Here is a 17,949-nt window from a genome sequence, read left to right as displayed (position 1 = left end):
GGGATGTGTACCTCGAAACGTGCAAAGCAGCAGGTGGCGCCAGAGCACGCCCATGGATGTAGGCCAGGCGTCTCCAAAGTGTGGCCCGAGGGCCATTTGTGGCCCCCAGCTAATTTGTTAAAGGCCCACGGCCATTCTAAAAAATACTATAATTTAAAATATAAAAGAATGTGTTATGAGAGTAGAGCATGTGTGTGTGTGTGGCAGCGGGCGAGTGACGTCAGTAAGTGAGTGGGCGAGCGAAGAGAGAGAGCGGTCGCTGAGGGCGGGGGAGTGGCTAGTGTTTGGGTGTGTGGGATGTTGACGGTGAAGTGAGACCAAAATAAAGAAGCCACGAGTTTGCAACTAAAAACTGGACTCGTCATTATCCTCATAGAGTCCGGAACTGTGAAGACCCACTGCCGGGTAAAGTAAAGGGTGTTGCCCCGAGAATAATCGGCCCTGGAGAAGTATCTCCCCTGCGCTCCTTGACTACGGTCCAGGCGCCGGAAGCAGGAAAGGTGCAACAAATGTAATAAAAGAGTAAACAGTGACATGTAACAAGAAAAAGTTGCAGTGTTGACACTAATAAGACAAAGCTGCCATGCGGACTGTTATTGACCTGCTGAAGGCTCCAATTACTTCACTGGAACAATTTCACTTTCAAATATTTTGGGGGGATAATATTGCATATTTTGTGCGAAACATAGTTTTCTTTCACAAAAAGGGCATCAAACTAACAAAAAAAGTATGAAAAAAATGACAAAATCTTATAATCAAGAGATCTAGAGACTTAAGCGTTAAAAGTAAAACATTATAAATATACATTTGGCTTATTTTCAACACTTTTCTTTTTTATTGTTATGAATTTTTGACCTATATAGGGTTCCAATTACTTCACGTCAAATATTCCACTTTGAAATGTTTTGGGGGAAAATGTTGCATAGTTTGTGTGTTTGCCATATAAATGAGGGTTTTGACATACAGTGGGGCAAAAAAGTATTTAGTCAGCCACCGATTGTGCAAGTTCTCCCACTTAAAATGATGACAGAGGTCTGTAATTTTCATCATAGGTACACTTCAACTGTGAGAGACAGAATGTGAAGACAAAAATCCAGGAATTCACATTGAAGGAATTTTAAAGAATTTATTTGTAAATTATGGTGGAAAAAAATTATTTGGTCAACCATTCAAAGTTCTCACTGATGGAAGGAGGTTTTAGCAGAAAAACAGCCCCAAAGCATGATGTTTCCACCCCCATGCTTCACAGTAGGTATGGTGTTCTTGGGATGCAACTCAGTATTCTTCTTCCAAACACGACGAGTTGAGTTTATACCAAAATGGATACATGGATGATACAGCAGAGGATTGGGAGAATGTCATGTGGTCAGATGAAACCAAAATAAAACTTTTTGGTATAAACTCAACGAGTGTTTGGAGGAAGAAGAATACCGAGTTGCATCCCAAGAACACCACACCTACTGTGAAGCGTGGGGGTGGAAACATCATGCTTTGGGGCTGTTTTTCTGCTAAGGGGACAGGACGATTGATCCGTGTTAAGGAAAGAATGAATGGGGCCATGTATCGTGAGATTTTCAGCCAGAACCTCCTTCCATCAGTGAGAGCTTTGAATGGTTGACCAAATACTTATTTTCCACCATCATTTACAAATAAATTATTTAAAATTCCTACAATGTCCACCCCCATGCTTCACAGTAGGTATGGTGTTCTTGGGATGCAACTCAGTATTCTTCTTCTTCCAAACACGACGAGTTGAGTTTATACCAAAATAGATACATGGATGATACAGCAGAGGATTGGGAGAATGCCATGTGGTCAGATGAAACCAAAATAAAACTTTTTGGTATAAACTCAATGAGTGTTTGGAGGAAGAAGAATACTGAGTTGCATCCCAAGAACACCACACCTACTGTGAAGCATGGGGGTGGAAACATCATGCTTTGGGGCTGTTTTTCTGCTAAGGGGACAGGACGATTGATCCGTGTTAAGGAAAGAATGAATGGGGCCATGTATCGTGAGATTTTGAGCCAAAACCTCCTTCCATCAGTGAGAGCTTTGAATGGTTGACCAAATACTTATTTTCCACCATCATTTACAAATAATTATTTAAAATTCCTACAATGTGAATTCCTGGATTTTTTTTTCACATTCTGTCTCTCACAGTTGAAGTGTACCTATGATGAAAATTACAGACCTCTGTCATCATTTTAAGTGGGAGAACTTGCACAATCGGTGACTGACTAAATACTTTTTTTTCCCCACTGTAAAGGCTATAAACATGAAAAACAAAATGTATTTTTTTTTTTATAACGACAGACAGACCTGAAGTTGATCTCGAGATTCAAGCGTTAAATGAAAATAATTATAAGTTATGACTTATTTCTATTGTTTATTGGCAACACTAAAATGGCCCTGGTGTGTGAATGTGAGTGTGAATGTTGTCTGTCTATCTGTGTTGGCCCTGCGATGAAGTGGCGACTTGTCCAGGGTGTACCCTGCCTTCCGCCCGATTGTAGCTGAGATAGGCGCCAGCGCCCCCCGCGACCCCGAAAGGGAATAAGCGGTAGAAAATGGATGGACTTATTTCTAACATTTTTATGACTGAGACCCTTCCGGAGACCGGGGACTAAACTTGAGGACAGCCATAAAAGGTAAAAAAAACAACTATTGTATTGCTTTTAAAAAAGAAAAATATCAAAATGGCCCCCGCATGCTTTGATTTTTCAGTCTGCGGCCCTCGGTGGAAAAAGTTTGGACACCCCTGATGTAGGCGATGATTCGTTGGGCCTTGTTGTTTTGCTTAGAGACCTAAAATGAGGTTGAATACATCTGTCGGTAAAGTAGAGTATGGAGGTGGAACTTCTTGGATGAGTCATGGGAGCATCTGGGATAGCAGCTGTGATGGGATGGAGGTGTGTCACATGGAGTACATCCCTCTGATGTGTTTGTGGAACCCAGCAAAGCAGGGGCGGGGATGGAGAGGAGGCGGGCTGTGCGAGCGTATGTCAGGGAAAAGGGAAAAAAAAAAAACCATGATGTTTAAAAGAGGGCAGGCTCGGGCCTGACGTGAGATGACAGGACAGATGGAGATGTGCAGAATAGAAGAGTCAACCAGCAGGATGCAGTAATCCCCTTTGGGAATTTTACAAAATGTGTGATCCTCTTTAACTTGGAGAACTACTTTTCACAGTTCATCACTATAGGAAATGAGGTTTGCTTCCAATTGTTCCTTTAGTGGGGGTTATAGTGCAGTGATGTACCCCCCTGTGAACATTTTTTTATTTCAAGTACCCCCTAATCAGAGCTAAGCATTTTTGGTTGAAAGAAAGAGATAAAGAAGTAAAATACAGCACTATGTCGTCAGTTTCTGATTTATTAAATTGTATAACGGTGCAAAATATTGCTTATTTGTCGTGGTCTTTGTTGAACTATTTGGAAAAAAAGATTAAAACAAATAACTAAAAACTTGTTGCAAAATCCATCATCTTCCGCTTATCCGAGGTCGGGTCGCGGGGGCAACAGCCTAAGCAGGGAAACCCAGACTTCCCTCTCCCCAGCCACTTCGTCTAGCTCTTCCCGGGGGATCCCGAGGCGTTCCCAGGCTAGCCGGGAGACATAGTCTTCCCAACGTGTCCTGGGTCTTCCCCGTTGCCTCCTACCGGTTGGACGTGCCCTAAACACCTCCCTAGGGAGGCGTTCGGGTGGCATCCTGACCAGATGCCCGAACCACCTCATCTGGCTCCATCTCTAAGGGAGAGCCCCGCCACACGGCGGAGGAAACTCATTTCGGCCGCTTGTACCCGTGATCTTATCCTTTCGGTCATGACCCAAAGCTCATGACCATAGGTGAGGATGGGAACGTAGATCGACCGGTAAATTGAGAGCTTTGCCTTCCGGCTCAGCTCCTTCTTCACCACAACGGATCGGTACAACGTCCGCATTACTGAAGACGCCGCACCGATCCGCCTGTCAATCTCACGATCCACTCTTCCCTCAGTCGTGAACAAGACTCTTGGCACTTGAACTCCTCCACTTGGGGCAGGGTCTCCTCCCCAACCCGGAGATGGCATTCCACCCTTTTCCGGGCGAGAACCATGGACTCGGACTTGGAGGTGCTGATTCTCATTCCGGTCGCTTCACACTCGGCTGCAAACCGATCCAGTGAGAGCTGAAGATCCCGGTCAGATGAAGCCATCAGCACCACATCATCTGCAAAAAGCAGAGACCTAATCCTGCGGTCACCAAACCGGAACCCCTCAACGCCTTGACTGCGCCTAGAAATTCTGTCCATAAAAGTTATGAACAGAATCGGTGACAAAGGACAGCCTTGGCGGAGTCCAACCCTCACTGGAAATGTGTTCGACTTACTGCCGGCAATGCGGACCAAGCTCTGGCACTGATCATACAGGGAAAAATAAACAAGAGATTCAATTATACAAACCCCGTTTCCATATGAGTTGGGAAATTGTAATTAATGTAAATATAAACAGAAAACAATGATTTGCAAATCATTTTCAACCCATATTCAGTTGAATATGCTATAAAGACAACATATTTGATGTTAAAACCGATACTTTTTTTTGTGTGCAAATAATCATTAACTTTAGAATTTGATGCCAGCAACACGTGACAAAGAAGTTGGGAAAGGTGGTAATAAATACTGATAAAGTTGAAGAATGTTCATTAAACACTTATTTGGAACATCCCACAGGCCAATTGGGAACAGGTGGGTGACATGATTGGGTATAAAAGCAGCTTCCATGAAATGCTAAGTAATTTACAAAAAAGGATGGGGCGAGGGTCACCAATTTGTAAGCAAATTGTCCAACAGTTTCAGAACAACATTTCTCAACGAGCTATTGCAAGGAATTTCGGGATTTTACCATCTACGGTCCGTAAAATCTTCAAAAGGTTCAGAGAATCTGGAGAAATCACTGCACGTAAGCGATGATATTACGGACCTTTGATCCCTCAGGCGGTACTGCATCAAAAACTGACGTCAGTGTGTAAAGGATATCACCACGTGGGTTCAGGAACATTTCATAAAACCACTGTCAGTAACTACAGTTGGTCGCTACATCTGTAATTGCAAGTTAAAACTCTACTATGCAAAGCGAAAGCCATTTATCAACAACACCCACAAACACCGCCTGCTTCGCTGGGCCCGAGCTTATTTAAGATGGACTGTTGCAAAGTGGAAAAGTGTTCTGTGATCTGACGAGTCCACATTTCAAATTATATTTGGAAACCGTGGACGTGGTGTGGTGTCCTCCGGAACAAAGAGGAAAATAACCATCCGGATTGTTATAGGCGCAAAGTTCAAAAGCCAGCATGTGTGATGGTATGGGGGTGTATTAGTGCCCAAGGCATGGGTAACTTACACATCTGTGAAGGCCCCATTAAGGCTGAATGGTCCATCCAGGTTTTGGAGCAACATATGTTGTCATCCAAGCAACGTTATCATGGAGTGCGGGTACTTTCCTGACTCGCCTGCAGTCCAGACATGTCTCCCATCGAAAATGTGTGGTGCATTATGACGCGTAAAATACAAACACACGCACAGGTACCAATTGTCAATGTTAATTTGTTTAATGAAAAAAAAAATCATACTTTTTATTTATTTAATAATCGTCAGAGTTTTAAGTTTTGTTACCAAATTTACAGGTGTTAAAAATGTGCCATGTAAAAATCACTAATGCTAATTAATAGCATGTCTATGGCAAACTCAATTCAAAGTGCTGAAGCAAATCTGTTTTTTTGAATTTTTATTTTTACTTTCTTTTAGCGTTAAAAAAGGTTTACAAAAATATGTATTTTCTGCCATTTTCTGTTTTTGTCGGGAGACCTGGTGACGTTTTGAGAAATCTCCTACAACTACAGCACCAGTATTGTGCTGCTGAAGCAAATCCGTATTTTTCAATTTTTGTATGAGGGTCTCCCCCCTTACATTTTAGCAAAAAGAAAATTTTCCAAAAATATGATTTTTCTGCCATTTTCAGGTTTTGTTGGGACGCCTGATGACATTTTGAGACATCTCCTGAAACTACAGCACCAATATTGTGCTGCTGAAGCAATTTCGTTTTTTTTTTTATTTTTGCATGGCCTCTTACGACATTTTAGTAAATAAACTTTACCAAAAACATGCATTTTCTGCCATTTTCGGGTTTTGTCGGAACTCCTGACGACCTTTTCAGAAATCTCCTACAACTACAGCACCAGTATTGAGCTGCTGAAGCAAATCTGTTTTCTTTTTATTTTTGCATAAGGATTCCCCCTCACGACATTTTAGCGGAACAAAGTTTGCCAAAAATATGCATTTTCTGCCATTTTCGGGTTTTGTCTGGACTCCTGGTGACATTTTGAGACATTTCCTACAACTACAGCACCAGTATTGTGCTGCTCAAGCGAATCCATTTTAATTTTTATTTTTGCATAAGGGTTCCCCCTTATGACATTTTACCAAAAAAAAGTTATCCAAAAATATTTATTTTCTGCCATTTTCGGGTTTTGTCGGGACTCCTGAAGATGTTGTCAGAAATCTCCTACAACTACAGCACCAGTATTGTGCTGCTGAAGCAAATCTGTTTAATTTTTTATTCTTGCCTAGCCTCTTACGACATTTTAGCAAATCAAATGTTTCCTAAATAATGCATTTTCTGCCATTTTCGGGTTTTGTCGGGACTCCTGGTGATGTTTTGAGACATCTCCTACAACTACGGCACCAGTATTGTGCTGCTGGAGCAAATCGGATTTTTTGAATTTTTGCATAAGGGTCGCCCCTAACGACATTTTAGCGAAAAAAAGTTTTCCGAAAATATTTCATTCCTGCCATTTTCAGGTTTTGTCGGGACTCCTGATGACTTTTTGATACATCTCCTGCACCTACAGCACCAGGATAGTGCTGCTGAAGCAAATCTGTTTTTTTGAATTTTTTGAAAGTTTTTTTAGCAAAAAAAATGTTTTCCAAAAATATGCATTTTCTGCCATTTTCAGGTTTTGTCAAGGACTCCTAATACGTTTTGAGACATCTCCTACAACTACGGTACCAGTTTTGTGCTGCTGAAGCAAATCTGATTTTTTGAATTTTTGCATAAGGGTATGACGACATTTTAGCGAAAAAAAGTTTTCCAAAAATATTTATTTTCTGCCATTTTCAGGTTTTGTCGGGTCTCCTGATGACGTTTTGATACATCTCCTGCACCTACAGCACCAGGATAGTGCTGCTGAAGCAAATCTGTTTTTTTGAATTTTTGCATGAGGGTCCCCCCTCAAGATCATTTAAGCGAAAAAAAGTTTTACATAAATATAATTTTTTGCCAATTTCGGGTTTTGTCGGGACTCCTGATGACGTTTTGAGACACCTCCTGCAACTACAGCACCAGGATTGTGCTGTTGAAGCAAATCCGTTTTTTTGAATTTTTGCATAAGGGTCCCCCCTTACGACATTTTAGCGAAAAAAAAGTTTTCCAAAAATATGATTTTTCTGCCATTTTCGGGTTTTGTCGGGACGCCTGATGACATTTTGAGACAGCTCCTGAAACTACAGCACCAATATTGCGCTGATGAAGCAAATCCGTTTTACTTTTTATTTTTGCATAGCCTCTTACGACATTTTAGCAGAACAAAAGTTTCCAAAATAATGAATTTTCTGCCATTTTCGGGTTGTCTGGAGTCTTGATGATGTTTTGGGACATCTCCTACAACTACGGCACCAGTATTGTGCTGCTGAAGCAAATCTGTTTTTTTGAATTTTTGCGAAAAAAAGTTTTCCAAAAATATTTATTTTCTGCCATTTTCGGGTTTTGTCGGGGTCCTGATGTCGTTTTGAGACATCTCCTGCAACTACAGCACCAGTATTGTGCTGTTGAAAAAAATATGTTTTTATTAATTTTTTAAACTTTTTTTTAGCGAAAAAAAGTTTTACAAAAATATTTATTTTCTAACATTTTCGGGTTTTGGCGGGACTCCAGATAGTGTTTTGAGACATCTCCTACAACTACAGCAACAGTATTGTGCTGCTGAAGCAAATCCGTTTTTATGAATTTTTGCATAAGAGTCCCCGCCGTATGACATTTTACCAACAAAAGTTGTCCAAAAATATTTATTTTCTGCCATTTTCAGGTTTTGTCAGGACTACTGATGATGTTTTGAGACAACTCCTGCAACTACAGAACCAGGATTGTGCTGCTGAAGCAAACCTTTGTTTTTGAATTTTTAGAAAATTTTTAGCGAAACATTTTTTTCTAAAAATATGCATTTTCTGCCATTTTCGGGTTTTGTTGGGACTCCTAATGACGTTTTGAGACATCTCCTGTAACTACAGCACCAGGATTGGGCTGCTGAAGCAAATCTGTGTTTTTTTTTCATTTTTTGAAGTTTTTTAAGCGAAAAATTGTGCTAATGAAGCAAGTCTGTTTTTTTTTTTTTGCATTTTTGCATAAGGGTCCCCCCGCCCACAAATCAGTGTTTTTGAATTTTTTGAACTTTTTTTAGCGATTAAAAGTTTTACAAAACTATGCATTTTCTGCCATTTTCGGGGTTTCGTCGGGACTCCTGATGATGATTCGAGGCATTTCCTACACTTACAACACCAGTATTGTGCTAATGAAGCAAATCCGTTTTTTTGAAATTTTGCATAAGGGTCCCCCCTTATGACATTTTAGCAAAAAACATTTTTTCTTAAAATATTTTCCCACATTTTTGTGTTTTAATGGGACTCCTGACGACGTTTTGAGACATCTCCTACAAATACAGCACCAGTATTGTGGTGCTGAAGCAAATCCGTTTTTTTAAACTTTTTTTATGCGAAAAAAAGTTTTCCAAAAATACGCATTTTCTGCCGTTTTCGGGTTGTGTCGGGAGGCTTGATGACGTTTTGAGACATCTCCTACAACTACAGCACCAGTATTGTGCTGCTAAAACAAATCCAGTTTTTTGAATTTTTGCATAAGGGTCCTCCCCCTTACGTCATTTTAGCAAAAAAAAGTTTTCCAAAAATACATTTTTTTTTCGCCATTTTCGGGTTTTGTCGGGCGTCTTGATGACATTTTGAGACATCTCCTCCAACCACATCACCAGTATTGTGCTGTTGAAAAAAAAAAAGTTTTTTGGAATATTGTGAACTTTTTTTAGCGAAAAAAAGTTTTCCAAAAATATTTATTTCCTAACATTTTCGGGTTTTGTCTGGACTCCAGATTATGTTTTGAGACATCTCCTACAACTACAGCAACAGTATTGTGCTGCTGAAGCAAATCCGTTTTTTTGAATTTTTGCATAAGGGTCGCCCCTAACGACATTTTAGCGAAAAAAAGTTTTCCAAAAATATTTCTTTTCTGCCATTTTCGGGTTTTGTCGGGACTCCTGATGACTTTTTGATACATCTCCTGCACCTACAGCACCAGGATAGTGCTGCTGAAGCAAATCTGTTTTTTTGAATTTTTTGAACTTTTTTTTAGCAAAAAAAATGTTTTCCAAAAATATGCATTTTCTGCCATTTTCAGGTTTTGTCAAGGACTCCTAATACGTTTTGAGACATCTCCTACAACTACAGCACCAGTATTGTGCTGCTGAAGCAAATCCATTTTTTTGAATTTTTGCATAAGGGTCCCCCCTCAAGATCATTTAAGCGAAAAAAAGTTTTACATAAATATAATTTTTTGCCATTTTCGGGTTTTGTCGGGACTCCTGATGACGTTTTGAGACACCTCCTGCAACTACAGCAACAGGATTGTGCTGTTGAAGCAAATCCGTTTTTTTGAATTTTTGCATAAGGGTCCCCCCTTACGACATTTTAGCGAAAAAAAAGTTTTCCAAAAATATGATTTTTCTGCCATTTTCGGGTTTTGTCGGGACGCCTGATGACATTTTGAGACAGCTCCTGAAACTACAGCACCAATATTGCGCTGATGAAGCAAATCCGTTTTACTTTTTATTTTTGCATAGCCTCTTACGACATTTTAGCAGAACAAACGTTTCCAAAATAATGCATTTTATGCCATTTTCGGGTTGTGTCTGGAGTCTTGATGATGTTTTGGGACATCTCCTACAACTACGGCACCAGTATTGTGCTGCTGAAGCAAATCTGTTTTTTTGAATTTTTGCGAAAAAAAGTTTTCCAAAAATATTTATTTTCTGCCATTTTCGGGTTTTGTCGGGACTCCTGATGTCGTTTTGAGACATGTCCTGCAACTACAGCACCAGTATTGTGCTGTTGAAAAAAATATGTTTTTATAATTTTTTTAAACTTTTTTTTAGCGAAAAAAAGTTTTACAAAAATATTTATTTTCTAACATTTTCGGGTTTTGGCGGGACTCCAGATGGTGTTTTGAGACATCTCCTACAACTACAGCAACAGTATTGTGCTGCTGAAGCAAATCCGTTTTTATGAATTTTTGCATAAGAGTCCCCGCCGTATGACATTTTACCAACAAAAGTTGTCCAAAAATATTTAATTTCTGCCATTTTCAGGTTTTGTCAGGACTACTGATGATGTTTTGAGACAACTCCTGCAACTACAGAACCAGGATTGTGCTGCTGAATCAAATCTTTGTTTTTGAATTTTTAGAAAATTTTTAGCGAAAAAAAGTTTTCTAAAAATATGCATTTTCGGCCATTTTCGGGTTTTGTTGGGACTCCTGATGACGTTTTGAGACATCTCCTGCAACTACAGCACCAGGATTGGGCTGCTGAAGCAAATCTGTGTTTTTTTAAATTTTTTGAATTTTTTTTAAGCGAAAAATTGTGCTAATGAAGCAAATCTGTTTTTTTTTTGCATTTTTGCATAAGGGTCCTCCCCCCACAAATCAGTGTTTTTGAATTTTTTTGAACTTTTTTTAGCGATTAAAAGTTTTACAAAAATATGCATTTTCTGCCATTTTCGGGGTTTCGTCGGGACTCCTGATGATGATTCGAGGCATTTCCTACACTTACAACACTAGTATTGTGCTAATGAAGCAAATCCGTTTTTTTGAATTTTTGCATAAGGGTCCCCCCTTACGACATTTTAGCGAAAAACATATTTTCTTAAAATATTTTCCAACATTTTTGTGTTTTAATGGGACTCCTGATGACGTTTTGAGACATCTCCTACAACTACAGCACCAGTATTGTGCTGCTAAAACAAATCCATTTTTTTGAATTTTTGCATAAGGGTCCTCCCCCCACAAATCAGTGTTTTTGAATTTTTTTGAACTTTTTTTAGCGATTAAAAGTTTTACAAAAATATGCATTTTCTGCCATTTTCGGGGTTTCGTCTGGACTCCTGATGATGATTCGAGGCATTTCCTACACTTACAACACTAGTATTGTGCTAATGAAGCAAATCCGTTTTTTTGAATTTTTGCATAAGGGTCCCCCCTTACGACATTTTAGCGAAAAACATATTTTCTTAAAATATTTTCCAACATTTTTGTGTTTTAATGGGACTCCTGATGACGTTTTGAGACATCTCCTACAAATACAGCACCAGTATTGTGGTGCTGAAGCAAATCCGTTTTTTTTTATATTTTTTTATGCGAAAAAAAGTTTTCCAAAAATACACATTTTCTGCCATTTTCGGGTTGTGTCGGGAGGCTTGATGACGTTTTGAGACATCTCCTACAACTACAGCACCAGCATTGTGCTGCTAAAACAAATCCATTTTTTTGAATTTTTGCATAAGGGTCCTCCCCCCTTACGTCATTTTAGCGAAAAATGTTTTCCAAAAATATGCATTTTCTGCCATTTTCGGGTTTTGTTGGGACTCCTGATGACGTTTTGAGACATCTCCTGTAACTACAGCACCAGGATTGGGCTGCTGAAGCAAATCTGTGTTTTTTTTAATTTTTTGAAGTTTTTTTAAGTGAAAAATTGTGCTGATGAAGCAAATCTGTTTTTTCTTTTGCATTTTTGCATAAGGGTCCTCCCCCCACAAATCAGTGTTTTTGAATTTTTTGAACTTTTTTTAGCGATTAAAAGTTTTACAAAAATATGCATTTTCTGCCATTTTCGGGGTTTTGTCGCGACTCCTGATGATGATTCGAGGCATTTCCTACACTTACAACACCAGTATTGTGCTAATGAAGCAAATCCGTTTTTTTGAATTTTTGCATAAGGGTCCCCCCTTACGACATTTTAGCGAAAAACATTTTTTCTTAAAATATTTTCTAACATTTTTGTGTTTTAATGGGACTCCTGATGACGTTTTGAGACATCTCCTACAAATACAGCACCAGTATTGTGGTGCTGAAGCAAATCCGTTTTTTTGAACTTTTTTTATGCGAAAAAAAGTTTTCCAAAAATACGCATTTTCTGCCATTTTCGGGTTGTGTCGGGAGGCTTGATGACGTTTTGAGACATCTCCTACAACTACAGCACCAGTATTGTGTTGCTAAAACAAATCCATTTTTTTGAATTTTTGCATAAGGGTCCTCCCCCTTACGTCATTTTAGCGAAAATGTTTTCCAAAAATATGCATTTTCTGCCATTTTCGGGTTTTGTTGGGACTCCTGATGACGTTTTGAGACATCTCCTGTAACTACAGCACCAGGATTGGGCTGCTGAAGCAAATCTGTGTTTTTTTTAATTTTTTGAAGTTTTTTTAAGTGAAAAATTGTGCTGATGAAGCAAATCTGTTTTTTCTTTTGCATTTTTGCATAAGGGTCCTCCCCCCACAAATCAGTGTTTTTGAATTTTTTTGAACTTTTTTTAGCGATTAAAAGTTTTACAAAAATATGCATTTTCTGCCATTTTCGGGGTTTTGTCGCGACTCCTGATGATGATTCGAGGCATTTCCTACACTTACAACACCAGTATTGTGCTAATGAAGCAAATCCGTTTTTTTGAATTTTTGCATAAGGGTCCCCCCTTACGACATTTTAGCGAAAAACATTTTTTCTTAAAATATTTTCTAACATTTTTGTGTTTTAATGGGACTCCTGATGACGTTTTGAGACATCTCCTACAAATACAGCACCAGTATTGTGGTGCTGAAGCAAATCCGTTTTTTTGAACTTTTTTTATGCGAAAAAAAGTTTTCCAAAAATACGCATTTTCTGCCATTTTCGGGTTGTGTCGGGAGGCTTGATGACGTTTTGAGACATCTCCTACAACTACAGCACCAGTATTGTGCTGCTAAAACAAATCCAGTTTTTTGAATTTTTGCATAAGGGTCCTCCCCCTTACGTCATTTTAGCAAAAAAAAGTTTTCCAAAAATACATTTTTTTTTTGCCATTTTCGGGTTTTGTCGGGCGTCTTGATGACATTTTGAGACATCTCCTCCAACCACATCACCAGTATTGTGCTGTTGAAAAAAAAATGTTTTTTTTGAATATTTTGAACTTTTTTTAGCGAAAAAAAGTTTTCCAAAAATATTTATTTCCTAACATTTTCGGGTTTTGTCGGGACTCCAGATTATGTTTTGAGACATCTCCTACAACTACAGCAACAGTATTGTGCTGCTGAAGCAAATCCGTTTTTTTTAATTTTTGCATAAGGTCCCCCTTACGACATTTTAGCGAAAAAAAGTTTAGCATCAAGCTAGCGCTGTTTGAAAAGTGCAACCTTACCCTATATTCTAATCATTTCTATCAGGCACACTTGTTGTATTGGTCTAGAAAATAGCAACATTATATAGAGGTAACCTGACTCAAACGCCGCTTGACTGCTTGTCTGAACTAGCCAAAATCGGTATCGTCATTTGGCAATATTTGATTTCAGGTGAATCGAATACATGGTAGTACCACTGAAATTTGGTCGATGCCAACAAAATTCCTGAATTTGATAGCCAAGACTCCTCTGCATCGGCAAACAGAGCCAGGTCAGCCTCCTGATTGCCAATCAGGTACAGGTGAGGAACCATTTCTCTGAGCAGACGTAAACATGCAGTCTGACATCCGAAACAAGGAGTAACATTCTAGAAAACAAGAGCACTAGAAAGGAAATGGAAAACAAAACACAAAATATTAGTCAGCCCGTCATATGGACCACTTTACACTGTATCATACCAAATGTCTAATATTTCGGTTACATTATTTATCTACTGTGCATGAGTGCTGAGCTGAACCTTCATGAAGCAGTTCGATTTATGTGTCAGCGCCATTGTTAGAACCCTTTGTTCTTTCAAGTGTCGCTCTCATTGCATCCAAACAAGAGGACGTCTGTTGCAGAAATAGACAAAGTCACATGTGCAGAATGGACACACGTATGGCGACCAACGCGAAGACTACATAGCACGATAGTTAAAAGAACTAAATTATTTTAACTATTGACACCAACATACGAAACCCAAAATCAGTGAAGTCGGCACGTTGTGTAAGTGGTAAATAAAAACAGAATACAATTATTTGCATATCCTTTTTAACCATTATCCAGTTGAATAGACTGCAAAACCGAGATACTTAACGTTCGAACTTGTAAACTTTGTTATTTTTTTGCAAATATAGGTCATTTGGAATTTGATGCCTGCTACATGTTTCAAAAAAGCTAACAAGAGTGTCAAAAAAGACTGAGAAAGTTGAGGAATGCTCATCAAACACTTATTTGGAACATCCCACTGGTGAACAGGCTAATTGGAAACAGGTGGATGCCATGATTGGGTATAAAAGTAGCTTCCATGAAATGAACAGTCATTCCCAAACAAGGGTCACCACTTTGAGAACAAATGCGTGAGCAAATTGTCGAACAGTTTAAAAACAACATTTCTCAACGTGCTATTGCAAGGAATTTAGAGATTTCACCATCCCTGGTCCGTAATATCGTCAAAATGTTCAGAGAATCTGGAGGAATTACTGCACGTAAGCTATGATATCACGGACCTTCGATCCCTCAGGCGGTACTGCATAAAAAAACGACATCAGTGTGTGAAGGATATCACCACATGGGCTCAGGAACACTTGAGGAAACCATTGTCAATAACTTCAGTTGGTCCCTACATCTGTAAGTGCAAGTTAAAACTCTACTATGCAAACCGAAAGCCATTTATCAACAACACCCAGAAACGCCGCCAGCTTCACTGGGCTTCGAACTCATCTAAGATGGACTGATGCAAAGTGGAAAACTGTTCTGTGGTCTCACGAGTCCACATTTCAAATTGTTTTTGTCGTGTCCTCCGGAACAAAGAGGAAAAGAACCATCCAGGATTGGTTTATGCGGAAAGTTCAAAAGCCAGCATCTGTGATGGTACGTGAGTTTTTTTTTTGTATATAATATGCTAATCAGTTATAATAAGAGCAAACACAGCAGCTGAGTGGCCATGATGTCATTGATGGCTCTGGCTGGTACTCTCTCCCCCTCCTGCTGCTTATGTCTGCATCTGCTTCTGTGTCGTCACAGCTAGGAAGCCTGGGAGTGGCCGGGGGGAGAGGGGAGGAGGAGAGGAAGTGGAGAGACGGGGGGGGGGGAAGAAGGAGGAGAACAGGAAGATCGAGCAGCCGTGAGCAAATCAGGGATTTTTCTGAATATTTCCACCTGCGATCATCCTGCAGCCCATTGCAGGTAAACTCTGTCTTTGCAGCTTTCCTTTTCTACCGGTTGCAGCTAATACAACTGATGCTATGATCTGTTTTGATTAGTGTAGAAGAAATAGCTTATTTGAGCTTGCTTTTGCAAACTTAAAAACAACAAGATAGGTTGAAGTAAATACTTTTTTTTACTCCATGTGGCTATAGACGCCATTGACCAGTTTTTATTGAAAACCGTTGTGCAAACAAAGCAAGGCTCTAACAGGGGTTTTATGGTCGCTGAATTATTCAAAGATTGTCCGATATAAAATGCATAAGCAAAACAGCAAGACAAAGGAGAAAGTGGCGTATTCTCGGCCGTATTCTTCAACTGTGACAGCAGCAAAGAGGATGTAAATGACCTTGTTTGCTCAGCCCTGCAGAGTGGCCATTTGTAAATGGACTTGATTGAATTAAGCTGGCCCGAGCTCAGCTTGAGTGAGACTGACCCCAAACCGTGATGGATGTTGAATCATTTTGTCCGAGAGTTTGTGAAGGAAAACAAAAAAAAATGTTCACTCGGGCTGATTAAGATGACAAAATATTGGGTTCTACGTTATATCGGTATTAGTATAGTACCGCGATACTAATGAATCATATGTGGTACTACACCCATACTTGCCAACCCTCCCGATTTACCTGCTGAAGCAAATCTGTTTTTTTGAATTTTTTGAACTTTTTTTTAGCAAAAAAATGTTTTCCAAAAATATGCATTTTCTGCCATTTTCAGGTTTTGTCAAGGACTCCTAATACGTTTTGAGACATCTCCTACAACTAGAGCACCAGTATTGTGCTGCTGAAGCAAATCCATTTTTTGGAATTTTTGCATAAGGGTCCCCCCTCAAGATCATTTAAGCAAAAAAAAGTTTTACATAAATATAATTTTTTGCCATTTTCGGGTTTTGTCGGGACTCCTGATGATGTTTTGAGACACCTCCTGCAACTACAGCACCAGGATTGTGCTGTTGAAGCAAATCCGTTTTTTTGAATTTTTGCATAAGGGTCCCCCCTTACGACATTTTAGCAAAAAAAAGTTTTCCAAAAATATTATTTTTCGGCCATTTTCGGGTTTTGTCGGGACGCCTGATGATGTTTTGAGACAGCTCCTGAAACTACAGCACCAATATTGCGCTGATGAAGCAAATCCGTTTTATTTTTTATTTTTGCATAGCCTCTTACGACATTTTAGCAGAACAAACGTTTCCAAAATAATGCATTTTCTGCCATTTTCGGGTTGTGTCTGGAGTCTTGATGATGTTTTGGGACATCTCCTACAACTACGGCACCAGTATTGTGCTGCAGAAGCAAATCTGTTTTTTTGACTCCCGAATTTCAGTCCCCCTCCTGAAAATCTCCCGGGGCAACCATTTTCCCGAATTTCTCCCCATTTCCACTCGGACAACAATAACGGGGGCGTGCCTTAAAGGCACTGCCTTTATCGTCCTCTACAACATGTCGTAACCTCCGCTTTTCCTCCATACAAGCAGCGTGTCGGCTCAGTCACACAATATACGCGGCTTTTATACACACACAAGTGAATGCCAAGCATACTTGGTCAACAGCCATACAGGTCACACTGAGGGTGGCCGTACAAATAACTTTAACACTGTTACAAATATGCGCCACACTGTGAACCCACACCAAACAAGGATGACAAACACATTTCGGGAGAACATTCGCACCGTAACACAGCATAAACACAACAGAACAAATACCCAGAACCCTTTGCAGCACTAACTCTTCCAGGACGCTACAATAAACTGTCACATTTTGTTGGTGCCAAACCCCAAGATGCAGAGAAGGAGGGAGGCATTTTGCAGGAAAACATGATTTAATGTAAAACACTAAGACAAAAACAAAGGGTACAACAAAAAGCATGCACGAGGCGGATAACAAACAAAAAACGCCTAGCGTGGAAGCTAGCAGGTATCGAGCAAGAAACAGAAGTCGTACTTATAACAAGAAAACAAACTTGGAAGCAGGGAACAAAAGACAACAAGCTACAAACCGCTATCAAATATAGCTTACCGCAACGCTGCATTGACACGGTATGATACGACACGACAGGTAGCCACGACAATCCACCCCAGATTGGATTGGGAAGACTGGTCTAAATAGGAGTGGGCTGATTGACACCAGGTGCGGCCAGGTGCCAATCAGCCACAGCTGAGGGGAAACATCGCCCAGTGAGAAACACAGGAAACAGGCAAAATAAGAGCGCTGACAGGAAATACTACACACAGAGGAAAAAACTAAAACACAAACAAACTGACAGGGGCAAGCCTGACATATACACCCCCACTACCACCAAACCCCGCCCCCTCCAACCCATTTCCCGAATTCGGAGGTCTCAAGGTTGGCGAGTATGACTACACCGCCTCTGAAACGTACCGGTCCGCCTGTAACGACTTGCTATTGATTGATGCCCAAATTTGTGGTATCATCCAAAACTAATGTAAAATATCAAACAAC

The 17,949-nt window shown here is 39.8% G+C and overlaps 1 protein-coding gene across 2 annotated transcripts in view; it reads left to right on the top strand.

Annotated features, from left to right (window-relative positions):
- Positions 1-17,949, top strand: part of tppp2 (tubulin polymerization-promoting protein family member 2) — a 41,813-nt gene that overhangs the window by 8,964 nt on the left and 14,900 nt on the right. The window contains exon 1 of one of the 2 annotated variants that reach the window (XM_061880389.1): positions 15,352-15,472. The exons of the other annotated variant lie outside the window; for it this stretch is intronic. The gene's annotated coding sequence lies outside the window, so the exon portion shown is untranslated. Of the gene's footprint in view, positions 1-15,351; positions 15,473-17,949 lie in introns of those variants that run through there. 2 annotated transcript variants of the gene reach the window in all.

The sequence above is a fragment of the Nerophis ophidion genome, linkage group LG20, assembly GCF_033978795.1.
Source record: "Nerophis ophidion isolate RoL-2023_Sa linkage group LG20, RoL_Noph_v1.0, whole genome shotgun sequence".
Classification (NCBI taxonomy): domain Eukaryota; kingdom Metazoa; phylum Chordata; class Actinopteri; order Syngnathiformes; family Syngnathidae; genus Nerophis; species Nerophis ophidion.
Note: the sequence above shows the minus strand (reverse complement) of the source record. Positions and strands in the feature narration are given on the sequence as shown.